Here is a 12,750-nt window from a genome sequence, read left to right as displayed (position 1 = left end):
TGCTTGGGCCAGCAGAATTTTGGAAGGAAGGAGCAGGCTGTTGTTGTTGTTGTTGAGGGCTGGACCATCTGAGGTTAGGGTGATTCCTCCATCCAGGGTTGTATCTGTTGCTGGAAAGGTCATAATTGTTCTGCTGTGGTTGATTTTGCTGCTGAGGTTGAGGAGGTCTATTGTAAATATTTGCAGCATAAGCTTCAGGCTGCTCAATTGCTCCAGGTTGCTGCATGGTAGGGCAAAGGTCTGTATGGTGGTCAGCAGAGGAGCACAAACCACAAACCCTTGCGACAGGTACAGATTTCTGATTCAAGGCCAGCTGGGTTACCAAGTTGACCAACGCATCTAGTTTGCCTTCAAGCTTCTTAGTTTCAGATGATGCAGATGGGTTTGTAGCTACCTCATGCACTCCTCTAATGACTATGGCATCATTTCTGGCACTAAACTGCTGGGAGTTGGAGGCCATCTTCTCAATTAAATTTCTGGCTTCAGCAGGAGTGATGTCTCCAAGGGCTCCACCACTGGCAGCATCTATCATACTTCTCTCCATATTACTGAGTCCTTCATAAAAATATTGGAGAAGAAATTGTTCTGAAATCTGATGGTGAGGGCAACTGGCACATAGTTTCTTAAATCTCTCCCAGTACTCATACAGGCTCTCTCCACTGAGTTGTCTAATACCTGAGATATCCTTCCTGATGGTTGTGGTCCTGGAAGCAGGGAAATTTTTTTCTAAGAATACTATCTTAAGGTCATCCCAGCTCGTGATGGACCTTGGAGCAAGGTAATACAGCCAGTCCTTTGCCACTCCCTCTAATGAATGAGGAAAAGCCTTCAGAAATATGTGATCCTCTTGGACATTTGGGGGTTTCATGGTGGAGCAGACAATGTGAAATTCTTTCAAATGTTTGTGCGGGTCTTCACCTGCAAGGCCATGAAACTTTGGAAGCAAATGAATCAGTCCAGTTTTAAGAACATATGGGACATCCTCATCAGGGTATTGGATGCACAAGCTTTCATAGGTGAAATCAGGTGCAGCCATTTCCCTTAGAGTCCTCTCACGAGGTGGAGGTTGTGCCATGTTCTCAGAATGTGCAAAATCAGAATGCTCAGAATCAGAATGCTCAAAATTATAATGCTCAAGATCAGGATGTTCAAAATCACCAATAACAGAATGCACAGATTCACCAGTTATGGAATGCTCAGAATGATCAAAAGGTATAAAATGATGCCTAACTTATCTATGAAATGTCCTATCTATCTCAGGATCAAAGGGTTGTAAGTCAGATGGATTGCCTCTAGTCATACACTACATTCAGCATGCACACAACTAGTTGCCTTGTCATGTAAATAAAGGTGTAGGTTTGAACTACAGCTACCCTGAAATGATATCCAAATGACTTGAAATTTTGTGAGCAACCTTATAAAATGATGAGAAGATAGCACAAAAAATTTCAGACAAAAATTCAAAGTCTAACTATGAAAGCTAAAAATGGTAAGTTAAGAAAAATAAGTGAATAAAACTTGAAAAATAAAAAACTTTTGACAGAATCGCTTTTTTTGGACGATGGAGACCTCAGCCGGCCTATGCCACGGCATAGGAATTTTTTTTCTACCCCAAATGCATATATAATAATTGCGATTCTGATAACCGGAGCAAAAGTTATGGCCGTTTGAAGTTTTGACAAACACAAAATTTGCTTGTTTTTTGGAACTTTCAAATCTGACCAAACTAAAGGCTCTGGCTATTTTTCCCACAAAATATGGATTAAAAGAAGTTACCACAAAAAAATTCAGCCAAAAATAACAACCCTAGCTACTAAAACAAAAAATCTCAAATAATTCAGCATGGGTGGTCGCTAAAATCCGTCTCTAATTGATTTCTACTACTACTCTGTTTTTTTTGCCGCAAGCTGATTTCTACTACTACTCTGTTTTCAAGCACAATCTTCACAGCAAAACACACAAGACTGAAACAGGGGAAACACTTAATGGGAAAACTGAAACAGAACACACATTAAACAAAATACCAGGACACTAAACAACACTAACACACATACTAACACAATACTAACAATTAAACATAAAACACGAAAGGATTAAACACAAAACACTAGCTATCTATTATGAACCTTTGGACACTGCTCCCCGGCAACGGTGCCAAATTTGATCGAGGCCGTACCCGAATCAAATAAACATGAAAATGCAGTAACTAGGAAGTGATCCTAGGTTGTTTCCCAACGAGCAGTGACAAGCCAAATGTTCATAGTATACTTGCAGTAACAGTAACGATGGGGGGGGGGGGGGGGTTTGGTTGTTTGGTAATTAAAGAGCAGACAAATAAAATGGAATACGAAACTACTAATATTAAAAACGGGTTGTTTCCTCTGATTCAGAAGCCACTCTCTTATCCTGGGTTATGGAGAATACGTCCCTAACAGTCAACCACTTAATCCAACCCTATTTCAATTTACTAAGCGAAAATCAACTTAGGGTTTTCAATACGTGATTAGGCACCACATACACCAGTTAGCCCTTCGTCCATTAAGCATGAACGCAAGTTAGGCTCAGAGGCAATTAATCGAACACGAAGCGTGCACTGATTAATATTCACGAAATTGGGATAACTGGTGAAGGGAAAACTGCCAGGAAACCACATTACAAACGAAACCTCAAAGAGAGTTGGGCTTCGTCCTCAAAAGGAAACAACACCAGAAAATCTAGCCTTCCATGGATTCAAACAGAAAACGCAATTGAAACATGAAGCAGAAACGTAAATGAACAGAAACGTAAATGAACAGAAACGTAAATGAACAGAAACGTAAATGAAAGTAGAAGAAGAAGCAAGAATGAACTCGTAATTAGAAGCAGAAAACGGAAATTTGCATTAAGAACGAAAACTGTAACAAGGGCACAGAAAAACGTGAAAACCTAAAACCAAAGCTCTGAATAATGAAAATAGCATAGCAAAATAGAATGCCCTGCACGAATCCCAAGGCAGCTATTTAAAAAGAGTCACTCAAAGTCACTGGGCCCTATTACAATACTCTGGCCCAAAACGAAATAAACACTGAACAACATAAAATAAAATTGTGAAATTTCCTAATTAGAAATTAACTAAGGTAAGCGCTGCTTTATTTGCCCTCTTCAAGTCCACAACCAAAATCCGGATTAAGCCCAATGTTTCATTAATTCCTGAAATTAGATTAAAAACATCAAATTAGCTAAATGAGCCCAAATAATAAAACTGCCTAATTAATTGACAATTAAGACCAATCAATAATTAAAATGGTGCAAAAAGGGTTTAGAAAATAGAAGAAAATGATGGCACATCACTTACCTTTTACCAATTAGTTTTTACCTTATCTTTCACACCTCTTTTAGTGTTTATTTTGGCTAGTTTCAACCATAGTTTCTTTGACCTTTTGTTTTCAAACCCCCAACAAGAAAGAACCACAACTTAGGAACCAACATGAGTCTTCATTCTTCATCTAGTGTTAATGGTGAGGGTTCTACTCCTAAGGACCCCTTGTATAAGATATTAGATGAGTTGAGATCCCTTAAGTTGTGGAAAGAAAAACAAGAGAGAAAAGAAAAAGGAAAAAAAAGATTGGAAGAAATAAGTCAAGATGAAAGAGAGAAAATAAGAGAGGAAGAAAGAAGAAAAATAATGAAAGAAATGACAAGAGAAAAACATGTCTCCTATAGTAGTCATAACTCTTGCAATAGCTTAAGTGAAGAACTTCGTGACTATTATGAAGGAAGGAATAGGTCACATCTTAGACCTCACTCCCATAGGAGAGAAAATGAAAGAAAGCCTCAAGAGGCTAACATTAACCTCCCATACTTCCATGGGAAGGACAATGTAGAGGCTTACTTAGATTGAGAAATAAGGGAAAAGCAAAAACTTAAAAGGAACTCTACTTTAATATCTTATGGCCCTCATTCTTATCCAAAGAAAGACCAAGGTCTAGGCATCTTAGGGGCAGCACCTTCTAAGCCCAATGATGATAAGGGAAAGACAATAGAAAAGCAACCCCCTAAGGCTAGTATGCAAGAAAAGACTAGCTCTATACAGTGCTTTAAATGTCTTGGAAGAGGACACATTACTTCTCAATGCCCCAACAAGAAAACCATGATTATGAGGAGCCAAGACATTTATAGTAGCCAAGATGAGGCTACTACTTCACCTTCCTCTAGTGAAAGTGAAGAAGCAAAAGGGGAAGAATCTAGTGAAGAAATCTACCCCCAAGAAGAAGGACAACTTTTAATGTTTAAGGAGGAGTGTAAGGAGGTAAGTGTCTCCTCCAAGAGCTTAGCTAAGAAGGAAAGGCATTTTGAAATAAAGACAAATATTAAAGAATTTTCCTCTCTTAGGCAACCTCCACATTTTCTCCTTTGTAAAAAGACACTTGTTAGCATTGCCACACCTCTTGGGCTTGAATTTATTCCTCAAGTAAAGGAATTGTTGGATGAGGGTTTGGTTTGCAAGAGCTTAAATCCTTATGCTTTGTTGGTGCCCAAAATAGGTATTATTAGGCACCAAATCCCTAAAATAGGTGGTATGATGAATGTTTTGAGTGGTGCAACCCTCTTTTGTAAAATCACTCGTGCACCCAACATCTTCATGATTTGTGTACATAGGGACTCGTTAGGTAGGTTTGTTCTTATTTTTAGTTTCAATACAAACTTAGGTACTCATATGGGACACCTTAGGTTTTTCATACTTTTTGGTAGGAATAATCAACATGAAAATACAGAAAAAAAGGTATGTTTTATTGTATTACTTTTCTTAATTTTTTAAGTAGTGATCAAGGGGTTCCCATGAACCCTAACAGAATAAAGGTCATTCCTGAGTGGCCCACTACACCAAGTATAAGAAAATTTTGGGGCTTCCATGACTTAACAAACTATTACAAAAGGTTTGCCCCATATTTTTCTATACTTGTTGCACTACTCATTGAGTTGGTGAGGAACCATGTTCCTTCATGGGAAGATGCCCAGGAAATGGGTTTTCAGACCTTACCTTACTTCAACATACCAAACACCACTAATACATATGTTTTTGTTGTTTTTACAGGTGTTGAGGAAAAAAACCCAAAGTTTCAAGAACCTTGGGAGTTGAGGTCAAATCCTTTTCAAGGGGGAGGGAATAATGCAATCCTACTCCACAAGGGCATTGGATGGAAGGCTCCAAGAAGATTGGGCCAGAGATGCAAGAAAAGGCCTTAGGGTTCTCATGAGCCTTAGGTAGATTTCGGGCCCATGGGCTAAGTATGAGCCCGCTTATCTTTGTACATATTAGATTAAGGTTTCATTATTTCTTGGCCTTGTATTTAGGGCTCCATAATATAGGTAAGGTACCCTAGAAATGTAGGATTTTTAAGCCCTTGTATTTTAGGGCACCTAGACTAGTTTTTGTATTAGGGGTAGTTTTGTAATTTAACATGCATTAAGTGAATATTTGATATGTGTGTTGGAAAAAAAAAATTAATTTAATTGGGAGAAGCTCAATCCAATTAAATTTTAGAAGGGGAGGTGCGCATTTGCTTGCTACACCCCATTGCCACATCATATAGTCACACTTTGTGCATGTCCTTCATGCTTTACATGCCTCATGACACCTAAGCACACTTAGTGGAGAATCTTGGACTTGATCTTGGATTAGTGGGCTGAACCATAACTAAAACTCACTTATCATAATTAGTGAAATTTTGGCTCCAAATTTGGCTCCACAAATTCAATTTCAAATCCAAGTGAAATTCAAATTTCCCTCCAATTTTGTGTGGCACTTAGGCTATAAATAGAGGTCATGTGTGTGCATTTTTTTCAACTTTGATCATTTGAAAATTAAACTTCAAATTTCAAAGCTCTCTTAGAGCACAAAATATCGTGCTCTTCTCTCCCTCTCCCTTCATTCATCTCCTTCTTCCTCCTAGCTCTTATCCATGGCCTCCTATGGTGGTGAGCTTCTTCTAGATTCATCTTCTCCTTGAAGTGGCATCTCCTCTCTCTCTTCCTTCTCCATTCCACTGCCAATCATCTTCCAAGAAGCAAAGGAATCCATTGATGAAGAAGATCCTAGGACTACAAGCTCCAATGGAGCTTACATCACCCAACTTTGGTCCATGGGCTCAAAAATCTACCCCGAGGCTCATAAGAACCCTAGGGCCTTCTTCAGCAGCTCTAGCCCAATCCTCTTGGAGCTTCTTGCTCATGGCTCTGGTAACTGGTCCCTTCCTAGGGAGGATTTCATCAAAAACCTTCTGCACTTTCTTCACCACCCACATTCCTAGATGGTATGGAGAATTTAGTGCTAAGCCTTTACTTTTCTTCTCCTTAGCCTCCTCTTTGGCCATTCTAGTCATGCCCATTTCATATTCTCTTAATTTTCCAAATAGCTCAACAGGTGTGATGGAGGTAAGATCTTTGGACTCGGAGACTGTGATGACCTTCGTTTGTCATGTTCTATTGAGGGACTTTAGTATCTTTCAGTTCTTCTTCCTCGAACACTTTCCCAAGGCCCTTGAGATGGTTTACTGTATAAATGAACCTCTTTCGAACATCTCTAATTGTTTCTACTTGTTGCATCTAAAATGTCTCATACTCTTGAATGAGAGAATTTTTCCTTACTTTTCTAACTTCTGAAGTACCTTCATGAGTCACTTGTATGACATCCCACATCTCCTTCACTATTGTACATGCTGACACCCTAAAAAATTCATCACAATTGAATGACGAGGGAACAATATTCATGGCTTTAGAGTCATATTCTACTCTTCTAATTTCATTTACAGACCATGATTTAAAGCATTTTTCTATAGTTTTTCCATCAACAACTTGAGTTGGAATTGTGTAACCATTTACCCCCACATGCCAAATTCCTCTATTAATAGATTCCATAAAACATTTCACTTGAACTTTCTAAAAGGGATAGTTCATGACACGAAATAAGGGATTGAATAGATTAATTTTCAAGATGGTAACTGATTCTCGGCCATATTCCACAAATGGGCTCACCTTCCACAAATGGTAATTGATTCTCGGCCATATTCAAAGGCTTTTGATAAAGTCTTGATTAATTTTCAAGACCCTAGCTTTAGATACAAATTGTTGGAATAATTGGGAATATGAAATGAGAGGTTGAATAGATTCTTTTGAAAACTTTACCTCTTAATTTCATAATTAAATTAAAACAAACCCTTTTGATTAATCAAAGTTTTCTAAAAAAACTTGTCACAAAAAGATTAACACAACCAAGAAAACAATGAAATTAATACCATATGAAAAACATAGTTTTATGGCCTTTTCATATCAATTCCATTACAAGATTGATTAACAAAATAAAGGTTTAGAAAAAGAGAAAATCACACTCAGAATTTATACTTGTTCAGTCCTCAAGAGGACCTACTTCCAGTTGTTCTAAGACCCTTTAGAACTTCCATAAATAGAGAATCAAGTACAAATACTATGCACATAAAATTCCCTAATTCTACTCTTTTCTTGAACCCTACAAGAGAAAGAACAGGAGTTGAAACCCTATCAACTCATACAAACCTATCAAAATTGGATTGAATACACCTTTAAGTATGATCAACATCTTCAAGCTCTTCTTTCAAAGAATGATTGAATCATGATGAACAATGAATGAATCTTGTCGCAACGTGCCCTTTTGCGGGCGAGCGAAGGTGAGGCTCACGGGTGCGCTTTCCAAAGGAGGAAAGATGCGCGGAGTCACCACCAACGTTTATTTGTGGAAAACGTCGGGAAAACCGAAGGAAACCGGTCAAAATGAAAATTCTAAGTTCGGGAGTTGTATTTACGCTTGAGGAAGGTATTAGCACCTCTCACGTTTGTCTCAAAGGACAACAGCCTATTTTTTAGAATTGTGGAAATTGTGTTATGTTACCTTTTATTTCTTTTTATTTTTTGAGGTCGACAAAAACGAGGCTTTTGCTCCTACGTACCCTCCTTTGGAGAGGAAATCAGACCTACGTAGTTCTTACTTAGGCATGAATCAAGCGATTCTTTTTACTTGAAAGGTGATCATTTTAAGGCGTTGGACCTTAAAAGTGATCCATTTTACTTGGTAAGAAACATAAATGATAAACTTTCAAAACCCTATTTTTTATGGACGAGCTTGACTAGGCGAGTTGGTTTTAGCCTTAGTTTCACTTTAGTTATTAGTCAATTCAATTAAGAATGAGAAATCCCAAAGAGAAAACATCCGATTAATTTTTTGCTTTACTTTACTAAAAGATATTTTTTTGATTATTATATTATTATTTTACCTCTTTTTTTATTTCCAACGTGGTTACGGCACGATCGAACGGTCGGAATTCATTTTAACCAAAATTAACGGATGATACAATTCAAACGATCGGTGGAAATTTATTTTATTTTTAGATTAAGCGAGAAATGACTTAAATAAATGGCTTAAACACGTCAAAAGGGGGTATAAAAAGTAAATGAAAACGAGAATAAAAATACATGAAACAAAATGTGGACCACCACGGGTTCATAGAATGAATTGAAAAGCTTGGTTTGAGGTACTTACCCGTTGAAGACTGAAGAAAATGAAGAACGAACGATGAATCTTGAAGAACGGTCGAGAATCTTCGCGTAATTACTCACGGAAACGTTACAGAAGCGCCTCGGCTTGGATTTTCTTCACGGAACTAATTTTCCTCATCTATTTCGAGAGAGAGAGAAGTGCCTAAGGGGCTGAACCCTTTTCTACTTCACTTCTCCCCCTATTTATAGAAAATTGGGGGAGAAGCTTGCCACCCAGCTCGCCCAGGCGAGCAAGGTTGCTTCCTCCAGAAGCAACAGCCTTCTGGAGGAAGGATCTGGAAGGCCCAAGTGAGCCAGATTGCTATTTGCACCCCCCTTTTTACTAAATGCACCCCCCTTCTATTTTTTGGTAATTCTTTTTCCGTAACATTACGAAACTTTATGAACTTCGTAACAATACTTATTTTCCTTCCGCAAGGTTATGAATCCTTATGGATTATGTATTTACTCTTTTTTAGCTTTCGAAGAAGTTACGGAAACCCACGGATTGCGCATAAACACCTCTTTTCGACTTTCGCCAGATTACGGAATTTCACGGATCGCGCAAGCCTGCTTCCTTTTGATTTCCAAGACGTCTCGGGACTTCATTTATTGTGCAACAAAGGATGCCAAGTATCTCAAAGCGGCTAACCAAAGGTTGCATGTCATCAAGTAATAATCCCTGGACGAAATTAAGGTATGACAGTTGTCCCTCTTTACTTACCTCTCATCGGAGATAAGAGGAAAGCAAAGATAGGACACTGATTTCATCCGTCTTGCCCTTTCTGTGATGACGACTCTCGTCTCTACTCCTTCTTTTTCCTTGTGCACAAAACGAAATACACACAACAACAAGAACAACAAACATAATATACATATACACATATACACATATTTGGCGAAGGAACCGATCTGGAAAACAACAGAATAACGTGTTTCCCAGTCACCAGAGGCTTTGCACTTGATAATGAAGAACACATGAACAGCGCTAGGCAATGACATTCATGGTGCTCCGGACAAAGGTGGAGTATGGAGGATTGCCTTGAGGGTCCGCACTTAGGCAATCATGAAACTCAGCTCCAAACTCGAAAGTGGACGACACATGAACAACCCTAAGCAATAACATTCATGTGGCTCCGAAAATGGGTGAGAATGGAGGATTGCCTTGAGGGTCCTCACTTAGGCAATCATGAAACACAACTCCAAACTAGAAAGTGGAGGACACATGAACAACCCTAAGCAATAACATTCATGTGGCTCTGAAAAAGGGTGAGAATGGAGGATTGCCTTGAGGGTCCTCACTTAGGCAATCATGAAACTCAGCTCCAAACTCGAAAATGGAGGACACATGAACAACCCTAAGCAATAACATTCATGTGGCTCCGGAAAAGGGTGAGAATGGAGGATTGCCTTGAGGGTCCTCACTTAGGCAATCATGAAACTCAGCTCCAAACTCGAAAATGGAGGACACATGAACAGCCCTGAGTAATAACATTCATGTGGCTCCGAAAAAGGGTGAGAATGGAGGATTGCCTTGAGGGTCCTCAAATAGGCAATCATGAAACTCAGCTCCAAACTCGAAAATGGAGGACACATGAACAGCCCTAAGCAATAACATTCATGTGGCTCCGGAAAAGGGTGAGAATGGAGGATTGCCTTGAGGGTCCTCACTTAGGCAATCATGAAACTCAGCTCCAAACTTGAAAATGGAGGACACGTGAACAACCCTAAGCAATAACATTCATGTGGCTCCGGAAAAGGGTGAGAATGGAGGATTGCCTTGAGGGTCCTCACTTAGGCAATCATGAAACACAGCTCCAAACTCGAAAGTGGAGGACACATGAACAGCCCTAAGCAATAACATTCATGTGGCTCCGGAAAAGGGTGAGAATGGAGGATTGCCTTGAGGGTCCTCACTTAGGCAATCATGAAACACAGCTCCAAACTCGAAAGTGGAGGACACATGAACAGCCCTAAGCAATAACATTCATGTGGCTCCGGAAAAGGGTGAGAATGGAGGATTGCCTTGAGGGTCCTCACTTAGGCAATCATGAAACACAGCTCCAAACTCGAAAGTGGAGGACACATGAACAGCCCTAAGCAATAACATTCATGTGGCTCCGGAAAAGGGTGTTGGCGGGACCGAATGGTCCACCGGGTTTTTCCACCGAAAAGGATAACATGCTTTTTGCAAAGAAAAATAAATCATTCACGAGAGCACCACATCTTAGAGAAACAATATACTTGTGCCAAGGGTAATCTTCCTTGTAACCGAGAATGAAGAGTAGGATGTCAACTTCTAGATTTCAAATGAACACGCAGGGGAAACATCGGGCTAAGCTGAAAATAAATCACTCATAGTGTATAAAACTCACAAGGCAAGTGTTTTATCCTATTCCCAAACCATAACTGTGCCATGACTCTATTTTGCACGCGACTTCCTATCGAATCAAAGATCAACCGTATGATCACGGATCAATAGGATTTTCTCGAGGTCAGCGTTTTTTTTTTTGGAGAGGAAGCTGGGTGTTTCGGTCTTTTCCTCTTTGTTCATGTGGGGTGGGATATTGCCAGTCAAGAATGATTCTGAGTGGCAATCTGGCTTTGAAGAATTTCTGTCCTCTTTCTTTCATTGATCGAGAATTGCTTTTTTCTTTTTCACTTCTTTTCGATCCTTGATCGGGAACCCATCTTTCCTTTCTTCTATTCATTTCTTTATTTTTCTTTTTCTTTCCTTTTTTTTTCATTTCTTCCTTCTCTTTCTTTTCACTTTTCCTTCCCCATCCCTTTCTTTGGGAAATCGGGTTTAGCATTCTATTTGCTCTCCCTTGAGGAGATTTCGCTGTCCTTTGCTTCGGGGGAAAGAATGAGGATTCCCCTTTTTTTATAGGCCAAGGTTCAAAAAGGTCTAAGGTTGTCTTTCAATGGGGTCTTTTATCGTGTGAACCCAATCTTGATATCAGGGGTGAAACAAATTTGGGTGTCAAGGTGTCGATTTCGGGACGAGCTTCCATATCGCTCCATAAGGCACGCGTGACAATGATGATTTGAAAACAAACGCAAAATTAGTCATGGCTACAGCCAGGTGGGCACTCAAGCATCCCTTTTATGGCATTGTGACACTACGGTTGGGAATTAACACAGACAGACCCAACGTTTCCAAGTTATGTTCTTTCATCAGTTCAATGAATTCATCCATCCTTATCTCGGTTCATTCCGGAAAATAAACTCTTAGCATCAGTCCCTTGTTTCCAGAAGATGCGTTTGCTCTTTACGAATGATTTATACTTCTTAACTATAACATGTCGACCTTCGCGGTCTTTCTTTCTCTTTAATTTTTTGTTTTATTTTTATATATGTTCACTAAAACTATACACTGTGGTCCTTTATGAGGAAAACCTTTCTTTGTACATCTATATTTTTATACATGACAAACTTTTTCTGTACACGCATTAGAACTCTTCTCTTTACGTCACACGGTCTATACACAAAGCTTATTTACATTCAAAGATTTTTCATTTTTCCCAACACACACTTATAGTTCACACAAAAGTTTCTTCATATACACTCGTTGCTCATACACACAAGAATTCCTTTCCACGCATCATTTACACAAAAAAACCTTCTATACACATTTTCCTTTTACATACATGTATAAATAAAAACCTTTTTCTTTTCTCTATGAACATGACTTTTATTCACAACGCTTCTTTCTTTTTATTAGGATTTTTTGGTTCATTTTATTTTTAGGACAACATTCCTAAAATGAAAAAACTCTACACGGTTCCGGAATTTCAACAAACACTATTGACAACAATGAAACAAGTACCGACGTAACAAAACTCAAACGATATGTATGTACAAAAACAAGAGTCAAAACATGAAACAAACGTTAGTCCCTTAGTCAAACAAAAAAGAGATGATATGTACCAAGAAAAATGGAAACAAAAAGAAATATGGATCAAGGAATCTCCCAATCATGTGGCCCCGCTTCCTCCTAAGAAATCAAGTAAATCGGTCATCTCCTCGTCCTCGTGGGCCTCATCTGCCTCGTCGGGAGCCTCTGCTGGTGCCTCTCCCGCCTGGGCCTCAGGCCAATCTCCAGGCCATGCGACCTCTGCCCGGAACTGGTCCGGAGTAGGGCACGGAAAAGAAGTAAAGCCCTGGCTCTGCAGGCTGAGACTCATATGATAAAGACAATCA

General features: G+C 39.2%; 1 non-coding gene across 1 annotated transcript; it reads left to right on the top strand.

Moving 5' to 3' along the window:
• Window positions 1-590: 590 nt before the first annotated feature.
• On the top strand, window positions 591-697 carry LOC113001565 (small nucleolar RNA R71). The gene has a single exon (XR_003266959.1). It is a non-coding gene; the product is annotated as a small nucleolar RNA R71 (small nucleolar RNA).
• Window positions 698-12,750: the final 12,053 nt, after the last annotated feature.

Source organism: Glycine max, chromosome 4, assembly GCF_000004515.6.
Source record: "Glycine max cultivar Williams 82 chromosome 4, Glycine_max_v4.0, whole genome shotgun sequence".
In the NCBI taxonomy this organism is placed as follows: domain Eukaryota; kingdom Viridiplantae; phylum Streptophyta; class Magnoliopsida; order Fabales; family Fabaceae; genus Glycine; species Glycine max.
Note: the sequence above shows the minus strand (reverse complement) of the source record. Positions and strands in the feature narration are given on the sequence as shown.